Source organism: Pseudophryne corroboree, chromosome 8 (genome assembly GCF_028390025.1).
Source record: "Pseudophryne corroboree isolate aPseCor3 chromosome 8, aPseCor3.hap2, whole genome shotgun sequence".
In the NCBI taxonomy this organism is placed as follows: Eukaryota; Metazoa; Chordata; class Amphibia; order Anura; family Myobatrachidae; genus Pseudophryne; species Pseudophryne corroboree.
Window position 1 is genome coordinate 248,805,203 of NC_086451.1, and position 6,681 is coordinate 248,811,883.

At 49.3% G+C, this 6,681-nt stretch overlaps 1 long non-coding RNA gene across 1 annotated transcript; it reads left to right on the top strand.

Moving 5' to 3' along the window:
* The first annotated feature begins 201 nt into the window (after window positions 1–201).
* Window positions 202–5,013, top strand: LOC134947683 (uncharacterized). Its single transcript, XR_010182690.1, has 3 exons — window positions 202–328; window positions 4,153–4,317; window positions 4,954–5,013. It is a non-coding gene; the product is annotated as an uncharacterized LOC134947683 (long non-coding RNA).
* The last annotated feature ends 1,668 nt before the right edge of the window (window positions 5,014–6,681 follow it).

Sequence of the window (6,681 nt, forward strand, 5' to 3'; positions counted from 1 at the left end):
ACGTGCACTGGGAGGGACTTTGTTAGCAGTGTTGGACTGTTGACTGCTGGGGTGGGGGCGTGGAGGGTCACTGTTCGTCCAGCTCAGGGGATCCTGCCAGTGGTGGTTTTAGGTGCGGGCTATCAGGGCGGGCACCCAAGACGCTGCAGCCTGAGGCCGCAGTCATTCTGCCAGAGCCATCAGCACCCATCTGCTGCCTGCACCAAAATGCCGCTCGTCACTTCCTGCTCCGGCCGGCCGCCTACCATCCTGGCCACTTCACGCTGGCCGTACCCCACCGTGGAAGTATAACAAGAACATAGAGCTGGAGGACCACAGGTGCCAAATGGTGAGTGACGACTTGCTGGTGCAATTTGTATAAGGCGCTACCTGGCGCAATGTGTATAATGGGCTACTTGGCGCACTGTGTATAATGAGCTACCTGGCGCACTGTGTATAACGGGCTACCTGGCGCAATGTGTATAAGGGGCTACCTGGCGCAATGTGTATAAGGGGCTACCTGGCGCAATGTGTATAAGGGGCTACCTGGCGTAATGTGTATTAGGGGCTACCTGGCGCAATGTGTATAAGGGGCTACCTGGCGCAGTGTGTATAAGGGGCTACTTGGCGCACTGTGTATAATGGGCTACCTGGTGCAATGTGTATAATGGGCTACCTGGCGCAATGTGTATAAGGGGCTACCTGGTGCAATGTGTATAAGGGGCTACCTGGCGCAATGTGTATAAGGGGCTACCTGGCGCAATGTGTATAATGTGCTACCTGGTGCAATGGGTATAATGTGCTACCTGGTGCAAATGTGTATAATGGGCTACTTGTGCAATGTGTATAAGGGGCTACCTGGTGCAGTTTGTATAACATGCTCTACCTAGTGCAACATGTATAAAAGGGGCTCTACCTGGCGTATTGTGTATAAGGGGCTCTACCTAGCGTGTATAAGGGGTACTACTGTGTGGTGTAATGTGACTGATGGAGACTACGGTGTGGTATAATGTGAATTGGTACTATTATGTGGCCATGCCCCTTCCCCAATGAAGCCCCTCCCCTACATTATTTGCTCACGTCATCAGCGAGCACTGTCCCTGTTTTAAATGGGGAAAAGTGGGGCACCAAAGGAATCGTACAACCTGGGTGCCATAAGGTCTAGAACCAGCCCTGGATCCTGCCCCCCTCAGCAAACCCCGCCTCCACTGGGGCTGCTTACAGAGGTTTCCTCAGCTGGTTTTCCATCCCAATCTGCCCTTGGCAGCAGTCAAGCTTAGCTTCTGGAAGACAGCCCGGGAGATCGTGACTGAGTTATCTGGCTGGTGCTGATTGCTAAGTAAAGCCGGGATAAATAGCTGCTGCACAGACAGAGGTTGGTGCACGCCGTGAGGCATGGCTTCTTCATAGGGAAGGGGTGAACCCTCAGTTATCCCCCTGTAGTTGTGTCCCCAGCAGCTGTGCCACCAGTTAATTTGCCCCCTGTAGTTGTGCCCCCAGTAGCTGTGCCCTCAGTTGATTTGCGCCCAGTAGCTGTTCCCCCTGTACCAGTGCCCCCAGTAGATCTGCCCCCAGTAGCTGTGCCTCGTGTAGTTGTGCCCCCTGTAGATCTGCCCCAAGTAGCTGTGCCTCTTGTAGCTGTGCCCCCTGTAGCCGCTTTGAAACCCTAAACAAAAAAAATACACCATACTTACCAGCCTCGCTCCTGCTTCTGGACAGCTGCTGCCGCTGCCTCCGGGCGCCGGCTCCTCTCTATGGGAGAGACGTCATGACATCTCTCCCATAGCAGCGCCGCACTGACACTAGGGTCAATTTTGACCTCTAGCGTCAGTTAGCGACGCCGGCTGCAGCGGGCACACACCGCGCTCGCTGCAGCCAGGGGAGCGGGGAGAGAGGGAGGTAATACTTCTATTCACTGCACGTTATGGAGCTGGCAGGGTGACTGGGAGCGCTAATGTATTGTAATACAGCTATATCACTGCATGTGTGGAGCTGGTAGGGTGATCAGGAGAGCTGATGTGATGTAATACGGCTATATCACTGCACGTATGGAGCTGGCTGGGTGACCAGGAGCACTGATGTGATGTAATACGGCTATATCACTGCACGTATGGAGCTGGCTGGGTGACCGGGAGCGCTGATGTGATGTAACTATGCTATATCACTGAACGTATGGAGTTGGCAGGGTGACCGGGAGCGCTGATATGATGTAACACTGCTATATCACTGCACGTATGGAGTTGGCAGGGTGACCGGGAGCGCTGATATGATGTAACACTGTTATCTCACTGCACATATGGTGCTGGCAGGGTGATCGGGACTGCTGATGCGATGTAACACTGCTATATCACTGCACGTATGGAGCTGGCAGGGTGACCAGGTGACCTATTTGATCCTTATTTCTGTGTAAGGGTATCCTTATGTCTATCCCATTCATGTTTATATTGCTCTACTGTCTTAGCCTCTACCACCTCTGATGGGAGGCTATTCCACTTATCCACTACCCTTTCTGTGAAGTCATTTTTCCTCAAATTTCCCCTGAACCTCCCTCCCTCCCTCCAGTGTCAGTGCATGTCCTCGTGTCCTATTACTTCTCTTCATTTGGAGAATGTTTCCCTTTTGGATCTTGTTTTACCCCTGATATATGTGACAATCTCTATCATGTCCCCCCTTTCCCTTCTCTGCTCCACACTGCACATAGGGGGTCATTCCGAGTTGATCGCTCGCTGGCAACTTTTTTCAGATAGTCGCCGCCTATGGGGGAGTGTATTTTAGCTTTGCAAGTGTGCGAACACTTTTGCAGCCGACGGCACAAAAACTTTTTTTTTTTTCAGTTTCTGAGTAGCTCTGGACTTACTCAGCCGCTGCGATCACTTCAGTCTTTTTGGTCCCGAAATTGACATCAGACACCCGCCCTGCAAACGCTTGGACACGGCTGCATTTTTCCAAACATTCCCAGAAAACGGTCCGTTAACACCCACAAACGCCCTCTTTCTGTCAAATCACCTTACGTTCCACTGTGCGAATGGATTCTTCGTTAAATCCATCACCCATCACCGATCCTCTTTGTACCCGTACGACCCGCCTGCGCGTTGCGGTGCTTATGCATGCGCAGTTTTGCCGAGATTTAACCTTATCGCAGTACTGCAAAAAGTTGCTAGCGAGCGATCAACTCGGAATGACCCCCATAGTGAGATGTTTTAGTCTTTCTGGGTATGTTGTGTGATGTAGGCCATGCACCATACTAGTTGCCCTTCTTTGTACAGTCTCTAATGTAATAATATCCTTCTGAAGATATGTCCTCCAGAACTAGACACAGTATTCTAGATGATACCGCACCAGTGACCTATACAGTGGCATTATTACTTCTCTCTGCTGCTGATTCCTCTCCCTATGCACCAAGCATATGACTAGCCTTCCTCATTGCTGTGTTACATTGCTTACAGTGAAATGGATTGTAACTGCGCCTGTCAGGCAATGAATATATGGATGTGCTTGAAAGACTTGTAAAAGAGAAAAAAATAAATGATTTACTAAGTTCGTTATAGACAGACAATAATTCTAGATGTCACAAATCACATAACAACAATCACAGTTGGCTCTTGATAAAAGAAATAGGGAAATTTCAATAGAAAGAATTGAATGAGAAAAAGAAATGCTGGTACTTGCAGTGTCCCTAATAAAGGGAGTGTGATTAGTCTTATGTCCACTAGAGGATGGCGCCCCACCTCTCTGTGTATGAAGTGTCTTGTGTAATGAAGGGAGCGCCTTAATAGTTCCAAAACGTGTTACGGTCTCTATTGGTCCGACACTCAGGTGGTGGAGGGGGGGTGGGGGGGTGTAAACAGAAGCCCGGTGACGATGGTAAATACCTCCAATGATTGTAAGGGGTGCCCCTATGTTGTACTATGGGCGTGGGGACTGTTAGCAGAGGTTCAGATATAAGAACTCTGGACACACTGTCCTCACCGGGGTCCATGTATGATCAGTATGACGCTCCGTTACAAGCGCCCTAATGATCCCCAGAATTCCCGGTCAAGATGGGGTCTTTATCAAGATGGCCGTTACAGACTCCCTGACAAAGACCCCAATGGGTGGATACGCGTAGGAGAACCAGCCCCTGCATGCAAGCAGAATCACCACTAATCAGAGCTCTATCCAAACTTATTTCAGGTTCCCTCAGAAACACCGGTGTACGAGGAGAGCGCGGAGCCGCAGCAGCGGCGACCACATGATAAGAAGCCTTAACCAGAAGCCACCAGGAAACAGCAGCAGCTGTAGGAGACGCGAGGAGAACAGAAGCAGGTGGACGCTGAGACACACAGAGCTTAGGAACAGGTAAGACTCCGTAAGGAGAGGAGCCAATCCTGGCGGACCGTCCTTCACAGGCCTCGAAGCTGTTGACTCCCCCCCCCCCCCCCCCCTCCTCTCCTAATACTGGCACTGAATCCTGGGATCATTAGGGCGCTTGTCACGCAGTGTCATCCTGATCATACCCGGACCCCGGTGAGGACAGTGTGTCCGGAGTTCTTATATCTGAACCGCTGCTAACAGTCCCCCCACCCATAGTACCACATAGAGGCAGCCCTTACAATCATTGGAGGTATTTACCATCGTTACCCGGCTTCTGTTTACACCCCCCCCCCCACCACCACCACCTGAGTGCCGGACCAATAGAGACCGTAACACGTTTTGGGACTATTTAGGGGCGCCCTTCATTACACAAGACACTTCATACACAGAGAGGTGGGACGCCATCCTCTAGTGGACATAAGACTAATCACACTCCCTCTATAGGGACACTACAAGTACCAGCAACCCCCCATCTTTTCTTTTTCTCATTTAGTTCTTTCTATTGCAATTTCCCTATTTCTTTTCTCAAGAGCCAACTGTGATTGTTATGTGATTTGTGACATCTAGAATTGTCTGTCAATAACGAACTTAGTAAATAATTTTTTTTCCCTCTCTTACAAGTCTTTCAAGCACATCCATATATTCATTGCCTGACAGGCGCAGTTACAATCCATTTCACGGTTAGTATTTTATAGGCAGGTTTTGGGGAAGCCCCATCTTACAATCTTGCTGCCCACAACAATATGCCCGTATCGGTGAGCGCGAAGTGAAATCTTCTAGTCAAATTAGTTACGTTGCTTACCTGCCTTTATGTCACCTGAGATACTGACTCCTAGATCCCTTTCCTCCTCAGTAGTTCCCAGTATAGTGCCATTAATACTATATTTAGCCTTTGTTACCTGAGATAGTGACTCCTAGATCCCTTTCCTCCTCAGTAGTTCCCAGTATAGTGCCATTAATACTATATTTAGCCTTTGTTACCTGAGATAGTGACTCCTAGATCCCTTTCCTCCTCAGTAGTTCCCAGTATAATGCTATTAATACTATATTTAGCCTTTGGATATTTGAGACCCCAAGTGCATGATTTTGCATTTTTTTGGCATTAAACTGTAATTGAGGTGGTAATGGAGAGAGGATGAGATGAGGTGGTGTGGTGTGGGGTAAATGGGATTGGAGCAGTAGTAGAAGGGAATTGGGCTCTGTAACTTCAGGGAAGGGTAATGGAGGAACTAGAGAATGGGTCTTGGATTTTATGAAAGATGAATAAGGGAAATTGAGACAGCGGGACATAGGTGGTAAGAGTGGAGCCATGGGAGTATCAGAGGGAGTACATTGGGGTAATAGAGTAAGGCGGATGATGGTTTCCTTAGGGTGGGGAGAGGTGTCTGGAACAGGAATGGAGGTAATAAAGGATGAAGAGATAATAGAAGGATGGGAGGTGTAGTGGAGTGGTAGAGGGTAATTACACATTGAGGTTAGTACAGGGGACAGAAGTGTAAAAGTAATGAAAGTTGGGGTAATAGAGGGTGGGTGGATGAAGGAGGCAAACTGGCGATAATGGAGGGTGAGGTGATTGGTAGTGGGGTTGTTAGAAGGAGGGGAATGGGGGTGATTGCGGGTGGAAGGGAGAGCTGTCTGGGTACAATAGGTGGTCTGAAATGATAAGGAAGGAGAATGAGCGAACTAGAGTAGGGGGCTGTGGCCTTAGTGAAAATGGAGGGAAGTTAGCGGAACTGGAGCACCAGGATGGTGAGAGTTGTACAGGGCAACAGTGCATGCTGGTGCTATATAACTGCATTGGGGGTCTGGGCATGTGGCCCCTCTATCTCAATTAGTTGTGGGGAAGGGTTGTTCTGCTGAATAGTGGGTGCACTGTCCGTGTCCATCTGAAAAGCCCCAGCAATTCTGTGATATATGTATTACCTCTTCCATACTATGTCCATGCTGCTCTCTGTGGGGCTTATATGATGTGATGTCCTGACGGCTGGTGTCTTTCTTCCAGGCATGCAGATGAAGAGCTCAGAGTGGAAGCAATGCAAGTCTAATGCTCAGGTGTGGAGAACCGGGGGTATGGAGGCATCCCAGTGGAAAGTAAAGGGATCGGTGACTGACCAGTTCCATCCAGAAGATTGGGACCATCCACTATCTGGGTGTGTAGGCTTGTCCATTACTCTGTATCTTCCTGTCCTTCATACCTCCCTCTCTGCAGGCTTTTCCCTCTTCAGATTGGCTGCTTTATGTCATTATAGAGGTGTTCTCCGTAGCACCATAGATGCTGTGACCGTGTTATAGCATAAATCAGGGGGAATGCTTCAGTTACCTGCTTATTCCAGTTACCAAATTCTCCAA